At 44.5% G+C, this 12,809-nt stretch overlaps 1 protein-coding gene across 1 annotated transcript in view; it reads right to left on the minus strand.

Annotated features, from left to right (window-relative positions):
- Window positions 1-12,809, minus strand: part of ALK (ALK receptor tyrosine kinase) — a 715,534-nt gene that overhangs the window by 68,030 nt on the left and 634,695 nt on the right. The gene's annotated exons all lie outside the window — the stretch shown is intronic.

Consider the following 12,809-nt stretch of genomic DNA (forward strand, 5'->3'; position numbering starts at 1 on the left):
ATGAAGATATTCGAGTCATCTGCATAGAGGTAAGAGTGGAAGTTATGAGCATTGATGAGGCTCCTGGTGTAGCGGTGGGGGCAGCATAGATAGAACTGGATTCTTTGTTTCAAATATTGGAAGCTCAATTATCTCCTAAATTGCAGGCTTTGTGTTTAGGGAAAGAAGGGGCTAAGAACACAGGGCTACATTTTCAGAGACATTAAGAATTATGAAAAACATATGCATCTGTTAACTTGTAAGCCAAGCTGTGGATGTTACCAAGAAAATCTTGAGCAGATTCAAACATCCTGTTATTTTAAAGAGGTTCACTTAGTGCCATTTTGAGCGACTGCCTCCTAAACCAAGCTCATGGGCCGGATCTGTCTCACTGCTTTGCACTCTTGATTGTGGAAACTTAGCAATCAAAAGCAACAACTTGTCCCAAACGTCACAGTAAATCAGTGTTAGAAATAAGATTTAAAGCTCAGAATTGCTAATCTACTCCTTGCTCCAATGATCTGGGATATTTTCTGAGAAAGAAACAGGGCCAGATCCTTCCAGAATTACGAATGTTTGATTTGTATATATCAATGCCTGGTTGCACATTGCATGCTGAGCCACTGGCCGCATCTCTTCTCCTCTTCTTGAAGGGCTGAGGCTGCTCACTTACAGCTCAGAAAATGCACAGTCTCATTCAGGCAACAGGCTGTCTCGATGGACAGTAAATATATTGCCTTATTTGCCACCCTGCCAGCCTTAGGGATTGACAAACCTAATTAAGTTCACTTAATAATTTTAAGTAGCCCATGTCTACTTAAGTTCGCCCAAGGCTATCCTGAGCCAGTAGTGCCATTTGGAAGACAGCAGAGGAAGAACGTTCCTCTCCTCCAGCTTCTTTCTTCATGCTTTCTGAGCTTCACATTGAGGCTTCAATCACTTCCCATTGGGCCCCTCACAAGACCTTCCAATATCCCCCATGCTCTGTGCTTCCCACCTTCCAGCCTATCTCCATGCTCAGTGGATCTTTTATTTTTTCTTCTTTTTTTGAGACAGAGTCTAGCTCTGCCACCCAGGCTGAAGTGCAGTGGTGTGATCTTGGCTCACTGCAACCTCCACTTTCCAGGTTCGATTCCTGTGCCTCCGCCTCCTGAGTAGCTGGGATTACAGGTGCGCACCACCATGACCAGCTAATTTTTTATATTTTCAGTAGAGACGGTGTTTCCCTATGTTGGCCAGGCTGGTCTTCAACTTCTGGCCTCAAGTGATCTGCCCACCTTGGCCTCCCAAAGTGCTGGGTTTACAGGTGTGAGCCATGGTGCCTGGCCCTCAGTGGCTCTTTTATTTTGGAATGGAGTCTCTTTCTGTCACTCAGAATGGAGTGTAGAGGTGCGATTTTAGCTCCCTGCAACCTCCGCCTCCCAGGTTCAAGTGATTCTCCTGCCTCAGTCTTCCAAGGAACTGGAATTACAGGTGCATGCCACCACGTCCAGTTAACTTTTTGTATTTTTAGTAAAGACAGGGTTTCACCATGTTGGCCAGGCTGGTCTCGAACTCCTGACCTCAAGTGATCTGCCTGCTGGCCTCCCAAAGTGCTGGGATTACAGGCATAAGCCACCGTGTCTGGCCTTCAGTGGCTCTTTATTACCTGTATTCCTAAATCCAAAACACCTGGCCTAATATTCACACTCACTGTCTCCCAAAAATATTTCTCAGGATTCTCTGACATAACCTGGTTGGCTGTTCTTGAACCCACAGAAAACATTTCTGCATCTCCAAGCCTCTTCTTTCCCTGAGGGCATTCTCTGGAATGCCTTGTCCCTTTTCCATTTCCCCAAGACATAAATTTTCCTCAAGCGTCAGCTTATAAAAAGCCCATTTTCTCCGTCATGGTTCATCTGACTGCTCTTGTATCTGGAGGTCATTGCACCTGCTGAACCCTGGTCGTGATCTGTTGGAACCTGCAGTGTACCTGTGTGCTACTATTTGCCTGTGGAGGTCCTGCGATCTGGCAAGAGCTGATCAAACAGCCTTTTCCATCCTCTGTGCTTGATGGAGGCTTAATATATGTTTGCCGACAATGTGTCAGCCAATGACATTTCTCCAGTCACTTCTTGATTCCCTGTCTTGCCCAGATCCAGATACCTGGATCTGCCATTATATACCAGTGACTTCCAAATGTGGTTACGCATGAAAGTCAACTGGGGAACTTTAAAAAATACAAATTCCTGGTCCCAATATGTCATCTATGAATCAGAATCTTTGTGTATGAGATCTGGGGCTCTGAAAGAAAAAAATAAGTTTTCCAGGTGATCATAATGTTCGTTCAAGTTTGGAAATCATTGTTCTACACTGTCCTGCTAGTTTTAAGCCTTTTCAAAAGTACTTTCTCCTGTTTATTTATTTTTTGTTTTTAGAAATGAAAAATTCAGGGAGGGAAATTCTGAGGTGGTTTCTGCCAGAAAGTAAGATTTTGCTGCATCATAAAAATTTGGGAATGAAACATTCGTACCTTAGAATAGAACCTGGAATTGATTTCAGCCTTGAATTATGAGGTTTTGTGGAGAAGGAGCATGATCAATGCTCAGCGTAGCTAAATGAGGAAGAGACATTCTCAAGTGACACTCTGATAGATGCCCAGACTTGAGAGCTATATTCCTTGGCTTATTTCATGACATATCATCTCATTTTTTTTTTTTTTCAAATCTAACTCACTTCTTTTATTTGGGCACACAGCTAGACTACATTCCCCAGCACCCTTTGCAGTAGGTGTGGCCATGTGACCTTTTTTTACATTATAAAATGTTTTATTAATGAAAACAAGCTTTGAGAAACATGGTGCATTGCAAAAGCTAAGAAATTCATCCACAGAATCCTGAACGGTTCTTGTGTGCACCATGTATTCCAGACTTTTTCCAAGTTAATGTTATCAGTTGAGCTACTAAATTCAGAGGAGTCTTATTTCTCACTGCTTGAATTTTTAGGAAATATGATGAAAGCACATTGTTAACCACTAATCTTTACAACAGCCAAAAATGAGCTCATAATAAAACACATTTTGGCTATGTTTCAAAGAATGCTTAGCAGGTCAACATCATTCTGTGTTACTGTTGGCCTTGTGTCTTACGCACAATAGATGCCTAACATCTAATGACCAAGACCTTCGACTGAATTATGTAACCCATTTTCTTTGATTCTTACATGGGCCAAATTTTAGACAGAAACCTGAAATGATGATACAGAAGCCACAGTATGGTATTACAGGTGGTGTGGTAATTCTAACCCTGAAAAAAAATCCCAATGACTGAAAATTTTTGTTTTCTAGGTATGAAGCACAAAAACCAGCCCAGATAAGCCAAACAAAAAGTCAGTAAGGAAATCCGAAGAGAGCAGATGGGAAGGGAGGTAATGCGAGGGGAGCAGAAGTGATGATTCATAAAAATCTTCCTGTTCAAGGTTTCCTAAGCTGCTTGCCCACTGACTGGCTGAATGGAAAGGATTGGCCTTGGAATCCTTTCCATTCAGGGAAGGAAAAGGGTGAAAGGGGCCTGGATCCCTGAATGATCAGGTGGAAGGCCACCCACCAACCAGCGTGCTTATTTTTTATTTCATACGAGCAGGAAATAACATTTCTTTTGTGTACAGCCCCTGGAGTGGAGATGTAATGTTACTTCAGGTAGTGTCACCCCCACTCACATACATGTGGCACATGCCTAGGTACTCAGGTGTGTTCAATGCACCTGGAATGGTTGGGTTGATGACTGACACACTCATGGGGGTAGAAGGGATGGGTGAACTTGGTCCTTGACTGGTTGCAGGAATCTGCAGTATTCTTCCTTCACAGCTATAGCCTTCCCCCGACAGCACACTCCCGCACTACTCCAGGACTAGGGACAAGTCTGAGTCAGGGAGGGGGCATTAAGGAGCTTGGACCAGGGCTCCGGATGCAGATGCAGCTTTCTTGTGCTAATGTGCTATTTGCATAGGCTTTAGGCTCATTGACCGGCTTTCTGTCATGTTCTGGAGGCCTGGGGCCTCATCTTGTCCAAGTTTTTCACCTGGGTCCTGACCACACACCCATATCCCTCTCTGGATGACTGATCTGGCACCCCAGTTCTACCAAGGCTGTGCCTGGTGTGCTCCTACAGGTCAGAGTCCTTTCTTTGGCTCTTAACTGCATGGCTGGGCTCTGCAGGTACAGGCTGACCTCCTCATGGTTGACAGGGTCTTCAGGTGGCCCAGGCCTAGGTGCCATTGCACAGTTCTTTCGTATCAGCTGCTGATATGTGATAACACTTGCTGCCTGTTGTCACTGAGATTCATGGAAAAATTTTTTTGACCATGAGACCATGGTGTTTGGAAACAGGTGAGAGTCTGAGCTAGAAAATCGTTCCTTGAACCAGGTGTGGTGGCTCATGCCTGTAATCCCAGCACTTTGGGAGGCTGAGGCAGGTGGATCACTTGAGCTCAAGAGTTCAAGACAAGCCTGGCAAACATGGTGAAATCCCATCTCTACTAAAAAATACAAAAATTAGCTAGGTGTGGTGGCGGATGCCTGTAAGCCCAGCTACTTGGGAGGTGGAGGCAGGAGAATCACTTGAACCTAGGAGGTGGAGGTTGCAGTGAGCTGAGATGGTGCTACTGCACTCCAGCCTGGGTGACAGAGGGAGACACCCTGTCAAAAAAAAAAAAAGAAAAATAAAAAGAAAAGAAAATTGTGTTTTGAATCCTGACTCTTCTGTTTCTTAGTTGTGTGCCTCTGGACACATTATTTAACTACTCTGAGTCACAGTTTCTCATTGATAAACTGAGGACATTAAAATCTGACTTACAATGATGAAGATTAATGGGCATAGATGCTTGGTTCAGTGAGAACACCATCCCTCTTCTCCTGTCCTCTATCATCATGGCCCCAAGAGGCATAGGCCATGAGCTCCAGGTGGGACCCCAGCTCTGCCAAAGTCCCCTCAGCCTTGCAGGCTGCTGATGAAGCAAGGGACTCTATTCCCACCTCCCTTATCACGAAGGTAAGGAGAATAAAGCATAGTGTGCACATGAACTGTTTTGAACCCCTTGGGGAAAGACTTGATGGGTTTAGTCAATGTAATTTACCCTGCATGGCTTACAATTGCTTCTGAGACCACCATTGTCTCCCAGTTCAAAGAACTGACTCAGCCTAATGCCAATAAGCATGTCAATGTCCCCAGCCCCTGCAACTCCGGGAAGGGACACTTGTGCTGCTGAAGCAGGTCATGAGTGGAGAGCACCTTTTGTTTTCTTCACCCACCGTGTGAACGAATTGGTTTTGCGTGTGTGTGTGTGTGTGTGTGTGTGTGTGTGTGTGTGTGTGTGTATGGCATCAGGGCAATTCAACTGTCCTCTGGAGAGGCAGGTGAGACATTCCTGTCCCTTCTGCCCCATTTGCAACTTTAAGCCTGCAGGGCTACTCTAGGGTAAGTTCCTGGCATGCGTCTGCTGAGAGTGGATGAGCAAATGCACATCCACCTGGGGTGGTAGTCATTGCTCTTTGCTTCTGTTGGTGTGGGAATGCCCAGCAGAGGGAGGATGCACCACTGGCAACTAGACAGGTGCCTGTTGGGAAGCAAGGAGCCCCAACAGCTGGGGCTTTACTGGGCTCCTGCTGCTCCAGCTCCCAGACTCGTGTTCTGTGATGCCATGGTCTCGTCTTCCCACCAGCCTCCCTAATTAGACGGAGATTGAGAGCTGGGGCTGTATTGCTTGTCTGAGTGCGCCCATCACCTGGCACCCAACACTGCAGTAAATGTTGGTTGACATGATGCCTCAGGGGATTTTGGAGGTTTGTACATTTCATGCTTGAAAACCTTCACAGGATGCTGTCTGGTGAAGTGAAAGGAGGGGAGGAAGGACCTCCACAAAGGGGCCTCTATGTTTAATGGCAAGTTCTTGAACCCCTCTGGGCCTCTGTCTGTTCAGCTGAAAACAGGGAATGACATCTACCCTAGCTGCTCAGATGTGGGCCTGAATGAGCACCTTGTGTTGTGAAGGAGCCAAGCACCCTGGAAGTGGGCACAGGGCTGCCGTGGATGGGGAGACGTGAGCAGAGTGAGGAGGTGCAGGAGCTGCCGGGACTATCAGCCAGCTTATCCAGCAGAGGGGCAGTCGGCGAGTGACGTCTGCTCCTCCTCGTAGGCATCCCTTTTCCCTGCGGTGGAGGCAGAGGCAGAGCAGTTACAGGTGAAAGTGCTCCTAGGAGGGGCAGACAGGCAGGAGGGCGAGAGTGGATGTGGGGGGCACCCCTGGGCCGTGTGCTCCTAAGGATGAAGCAGGGCTCTATTTAGCACAGTGCACCAACCTTGTGGCTGGGGTCTCCTGTTGATCCTTATGGCAGTGAACTTTATTCTCAATGAAAGAGCGATTTGTTAAATGTACAGTATAACTAAAGGTTATTTTTATGCCTTCGTTAGACTTGGTACATGAATAGATTTGCAAATTAAAAATGCCTATCAGAGCCTATGCTCCAGTGCTGGGAAGGAAACACATGGTGTGGGGATAGTCAAAGGCATGGCAGAGTGGGAGGCACCTGGGGAGGGGACACAATGGCCTGGAAGGATAAGGGGAGACTCCAGCTGTGAGCCTGAGAGGAGGCGAGGCAGGCAGGGAAGGGCCAGGCGGGGAATGGTCTGCAGCAGGAGATGGTGGTGGGAATTTGCTATGATGAATTTCAGGAGCTGGTTGAAGCAAAGGGAAAGCAGTAAACTAACGTGAAATGAATAAGATGAATGTGGCCTAAAAATAACCGAGAACCTAAATATTTTGTTAATAACAATGGCTATCGACCAGGTGCGATGGCTCCCACCTGTTATCCCAGCAGTTTGGGAGATCCAGGCAAGAGGATCACTTGAGTCCAGGAGTTCAAGATCAGCCTCAGCAATGTAGCAAGACCCTGTCTCTACAATTTTTTTATTTTTTAAATTAGCTGGGCACAGTGGTGCACGCCTGTATTTCTAGCTACTAGGGAGGCTGTGGCAGAAGGATTGCTTGAGCTCAGGAGTTTGAGGCTGCAGTGAGCTGTAATAATGCCACTGCACTCCAGCCTGGGTGACAGAGTGAGGCCTTGTCTCTAAAAATTAAATTAAAAAATTAAAAAACAACAGCAATGGCTACTGTCTTTCAAGTTTCTGCTACATGCCAAGCCCCATGCATGTACATGAAGTATGTACTGTACTTCAGGCAGTACACAGGAGGCAGACCAGCCTAAGGGTTAAGGGAAAATTATTTAACCTCCATAGCCCTCAGATTTCTCATATTAAAAAGGGGATTAATTATAGTATCTACCCCAAGGGGTTGTTGTAAGGATGAAATTAGATAATGCATGTTAAGTACTTGTTACATGACTGGCAGGCAGTAAGCACTCAACAAATGCTAGCTCTAATCATCATTTATAACTCTTCAATGGCTTTATCAGGATGCTGTGACTCAATTTACAAAAATGTGAATTAAACAGAACTTTTTTTAGGGGCATGTCTAGACCTGCAAACTGAGGCTTACCGGAAATCTCTGGATTTCCACTTACTGAAATCTACTACTTCTCTACACAGATAAGAACAAGTAATAAAAATGCTCCTCTAATGCCTTTCTCATCACAGAAAGATGCTACACAAAGGGAAAATGTTGTTATTGACAGCATCCCATATAAAATGAGAATTCTGTTGGTGATAAAAATTGAATAGAAAAAAATCTTGGCTCTATGGAGTTTCTGGTCTAAATGCATGAAGACATAACTCTCAGTTTAACCCATCTCATTTGAAAGATGCATTTGTGAAACACAACACTTGTCATTTAGGACAAAGGATGCAAAGGGAACAGGAAATCTAAATATCTCCAGAAGGAACATTTTTTCTTGTTAGACTATGTATATAGTGTACGGCTAAAAGCCTTTAAAATGATAGTGGTGAGGAATCGGGCCTGCATAGGTGTGATAAGTTGTGTACTTTATATTTGACTGTACAATTGCAGTGATTTGTGGGACATGATTTGATCCATGGTGTTTCCAAATCCATCTCATAATGAGTTGAACTTAGCATGGCTTCTGCTCTGTAAGCGTGTCAAAGCTTAGATGGCGTGGGAACATTATGTTTAATTTAGTAAGATATATAGAGAGAGGAAAAACTAGGGGTATATCTCTGCAAGAGACTGACAATTAGAATCAGGGGAGCGAACTTGCCTTTCTTCTATTTTGAGAAAAGGTAGAATTAATTCCAGCAGAAAGAGCAGCAATTGAATGGGGGAGGTGGGGCTGATAAAGTGGGGAGAGGATGAGGAAAAGTAGCTATGTGAGGTGGATGTAAAGTAATGAGATAACTTTTAAGCACACATCAAGCTGATATTTGAATTGGTGTTGTCCTTCAAAATTACCTTGAGAGCATTTATCTGTATTCGGAAGACACTGCCACTGCTCAAAACATCTTAGGCATTGCTCTTGGAGATTTTTCTTGTTACTCGTTATAGTATGGTTGTACAGTTAACATAATTCTGTAATGATGACAGACTATTACATTCCTTCTATCACTTTACATGTTTGTAAGTGGACAGAAGAAATATCATTCCATGGATCAATGCCTCCCTGTCACCAGGCTTTATGTACCTATGACGTATTCACCGAGCCTTCCTGAGGACTACTGTGTGGTGGGGGCAATCTGACTAGAGCTCTTTTCTCTCAAGTGCACAGCTCTAGTTCTCTCTATCACAAGGACCAGGGCACCCAATTAGGATCAAAGTCTTTCTTATGAAGTGATTCCAACAGGAATGTGACCAGAGACAAAGAAAGCACAGGTACCAGGCAAGTCCCTAAAGATAATTCCTTGTTACAGAGTAACAAATGCTGTTTTGGTTCATCTGATGGGGCACAGGTGTTGTTCTGATATACAGAACACTTTGCAGTAGTATTTATTATAAAGCAATCATATCTGTTTTGTTGGACACAGGTTGAAGAGAGGAGGAATGTTAGATAGATTCCATCAAGTGAAATTCTCAGTTTATTCAACTGGAATTTGAAAGTATATGCAATTTCCCTCAATACATCATTCTGTCAATGCATATTTATTGGGCATACTATGTGTTAAGTATGGTACTAAATATTCAGGAAGCAGTGATTTATAAGACACACATAATCCCTGCCTTGTTGGTTTGTATATTCAGATATAAAAAAGATAGTAAAGAGTGATAAATTATTATAGGGATGTTTCAAGAGCCATGAGAATATATTGTGGGTACATATAGAGTATAGGTGTCTGGGGATAATTTTTTTAAGTGAAGGAAGAGTAGTATTTAGAGAGATGGAAGGTAAAGGAAGAACATTAAGTTCTTCCTTTAACTTTAACACGGCAACTGCAAAAAAGCCTAGAAGTAAGAATGTAGCATGGTACAACTGAATGGAAGGAAGGGGAGATTGAGAGAGAAAGAATGGTTTAAGAAGCAGCTGGGCCGGGCGCGGTGGCTCAAGTCTGTAATCCCAGCACTTTGGGAGGCCGAGACGGGCGGATCACGAGGTCAGGAGATCGTGACCATCCTGGCTAACACGGTGAAACCCCGTCTCTACTAAAAAAAAATATATATATACAAAAAACTAGCCGGGCGAGGTGGCGGGCGCCTGTAGTCCCAGCTACTCGGGAGGCTGAGGCAGGAGAATGGCGTAAACCCAGGAGGCGGAGCTTGCAGTGAGCTGAGATCTGGCCACTGCACTCCAGAGAGAGACTCCGTCTCAAAAAAAAAAAGAAGCAGCTGGTGAAATTAGCGCTGGACAGATCACACATGGGCTTAAATAAAGGTCTTATCAGGGAGTTTGAAAGGCATCCCAAAAGCCACAGGAAGCCACAGAAGGATTTCCAAAATAGGAAAATGGTCAGATTTATATTTCATGTAACAGCCAGGTCCAATACCAGTGACTAGAGCCTGGAATCTCTTAAGTGCTAACTTCTAAGCCCTAATAAAGCTGTTTTAAAAGTTTTGTAATGTGTGAAGGTTGAGGAACCTGGGAGCAGAGGTGATTTGGGACAGCATAGGGAATAAAATTTCTGCTGCTTTCAAGGTTCAGGGTTGGGGAGCTGTCCACAAGGCAGGTGCTGAATAGCTGAAGCCAGGAGCTGCTTAAGGAAGCTTCATAGGATGTGGGACGGGTGGCGCCAGGTGTTAACGCCTACCTCAGAGGTGGGAGGAAGAGAGCTGGTTTTCCTTCGTCTTTTATCCATTCTATTTCTCTATTTTCCTCGCTTATTTCTTCCTCTACCTTCTCCTTTCTCCCCTTCATCTTCTAGCAATCTGGGCAGCTATGGCTGACTCTCCCTAAAGGAAGAGGGAGGAGTACACTTGCTCTTCCATCAGTGACTTCTCCTTATAAGGAGTCAACAGAGCATTGCGAAAACAAATTCCTAAGAAGTCCACCTTTATCTAAGAGTTGGATGACTGGTTATATTGCTAAAGAGGTCATCCTAGACCCTTCTGAGGCATTAGGTGGGGAGATACTGTCATTATTATATTACGATCATTAGTAGTGAGCCTTTAGTGTGGATCAGGCAGTTAACCAAGCACTTTACTTCTCCAAACCTAAGAGGAGACTGTGTTGTCTGTTTTATAGAACATGGCTTGACTTGGAATATCAGTGGTTGTGATTTGTGCTATTTGCTTAATAAATTATTATGGAGACCAAATAACTGAAAGATGAGGATGGAAGATGCAGAAAATAAAATCTATTAATACTTACTCTGGGTAGACTCTTTCAACAGTCATTTCATTTAGTCTCATAACAATCTTGTGAAATTATACTGTCATTATCCTCATTTTACTGATGAGGATACTGAGGCTTAGAGAGCTTAATTGGCTGAGGTCACACAACTAGTAAGTGACCATGTCAGTTTTGAAACTTGGCACTATTTGATTTCAAAGCCTCTGCACTTTAATCCAGAGTGCTTCTTTAGATGTTTTGGGCCAGTCACATCTACAGTCTAGTTTGATTTTAGCAAATGAAAACTGCTGCACCTCATTTTCCTTCAGTACCATTTGCCTCTGGGTCTTGATGCTTTCTGTATCATCTGTACCTCTGGGAGGGCAGCTTCCAACCTCAGAGCATGTCAGTGGTACGCAGGCTCCCAGTGGATGGAAGCACTCTTCTTTTCTGTAATTGTACACTTATTAGGTCACGAGACATCATCAAACCAAGCTGTCTTTTGTCTGAATCCCCACTGGACAGTTTGGTCTCAGTATCAATATTGGAAATGTCAGTCTGGTAAACAGCCTTTAACAGGGAAGAAGGAGGCTGAGAACAAAGTCTCCTTCAAACGAAACTCTAGAGGATGAGAGCGAACAGAGTCAACATCTTACTTGCTTTAAATCCCCTGGAGTGGCTATGAAAGAGAGAAGACTTGCTGGATTGAGGAGAAAAAAAACCTTTTGATTCATCCGAATTAATTTTGCCTCTCCCAGGAGGAAGGATTCTTTCACAATCCTCCTGTTCTCCACCAACTGCATGCAGCTCCACAATCCCCAAAGACAAAAAACTAAACTATAGTGGGCAGAGCTCACACTTCTTCTTTCTTCACTTAAATCCATTTGTCCTGGGGTCACTGATTCTTGGAATGTCCTTGGGTGGGTTAATGTCTTTAACCCACACACATCTGAAGGAGTGATTAGCTGGTGCTCAGAGTGAGGACAATGCCTTCCTCCTTTGACAGCACTGATGCAGTTATGAGCTCTTGGACATAGCAGACTGTGGGGTTTGGGTGAAAAATGTGAAACCCAGCTTTACACTTATAAAGCTGCATGCCAACTAGCATCACCCTCCACCTTGCCTTGAGCCCTCTGCCCTCATTTTTTGAAGGTGGATCCACCAGGATGGTAATTTGAATGTGTTTTAGGAGTCTTAGGCAGAGGCTGCTCTGGGTTGTAAGGTTTGACTTTTAGCCCATAAAAGATGGCTCTCCCCCATCCAGATCCATTTATCTGTCCCCTCTATAGAAATGGCCCCTCGCCCCTTTTGTCTGGAACGGATCAGCACCCACCATGAGGGTTCAGGATGATACGGCAGGGTCACATGAGTGCTGCCATGCAGGGCCATCTTTATTCAAGCACGGCTTGCTCCAGGCCGACTGCAGGTGGCAGAATAGTGTCATCCTGGGGAGACAAGGAGCAGCAAACCCTCCATGGTTCCTGCTCCATTGGAGAGTTGTGTGGAATTAATGATTTTCCAGTTCAAACCTCTCAGCTTAAAGGCGAGGAAACTGAGCCCCAAAGAAGTCAAGGATGTTGTTCAACGTCACAGAGGCCATTAGTGATAGAGCCCAAATAGGAACCAGGACCCCAGGTAGAAGCACTCCTCTGTTTACTGAATAATTTGCCATCCTCCTTATCAACCTGCCTCAGGACCTGACTCAACAGAGAGCACTGGAGTCAGAGTCGGGCCTGGGTACCAGTCCCAACTCTGATACCAACTTGCTGGCGCTTCACCACTTTGATTCTGTTTCTCTCCTTATAACAGGACAGGAGTGGTAAATGATGATAAGGCCTGCCCTACCTACCTTGCAGGTTTTCTTGTTAATAAGGATAAAATAAAAGTTAAATGGGAAAGTAAAGCAAAGTCCATCATGTAAGAGAACATGCTATATACATGTAAAACCAAACTGTTATTTGCTAGTAATGTGAGTTGTTCAATTTTGTTTTTCCTACAGACACTGGGGGTAGCCAACCAGGACATACCGGTGGTCTTGAGACAAGTGTTCAGTAGCCTCATCATCCCTTGGAGAAGCTTGTAAACTGCAGAAAGTGTGTAACCTGCAGAGTGTGTGTGTGTGTGTGTG

The sequence above is a fragment of the Theropithecus gelada genome, chromosome 13 (assembly GCF_003255815.1).
Source record: "Theropithecus gelada isolate Dixy chromosome 13, Tgel_1.0, whole genome shotgun sequence".
NCBI lineage: Eukaryota > Metazoa > Chordata > Mammalia > Primates > Cercopithecidae > Theropithecus > Theropithecus gelada.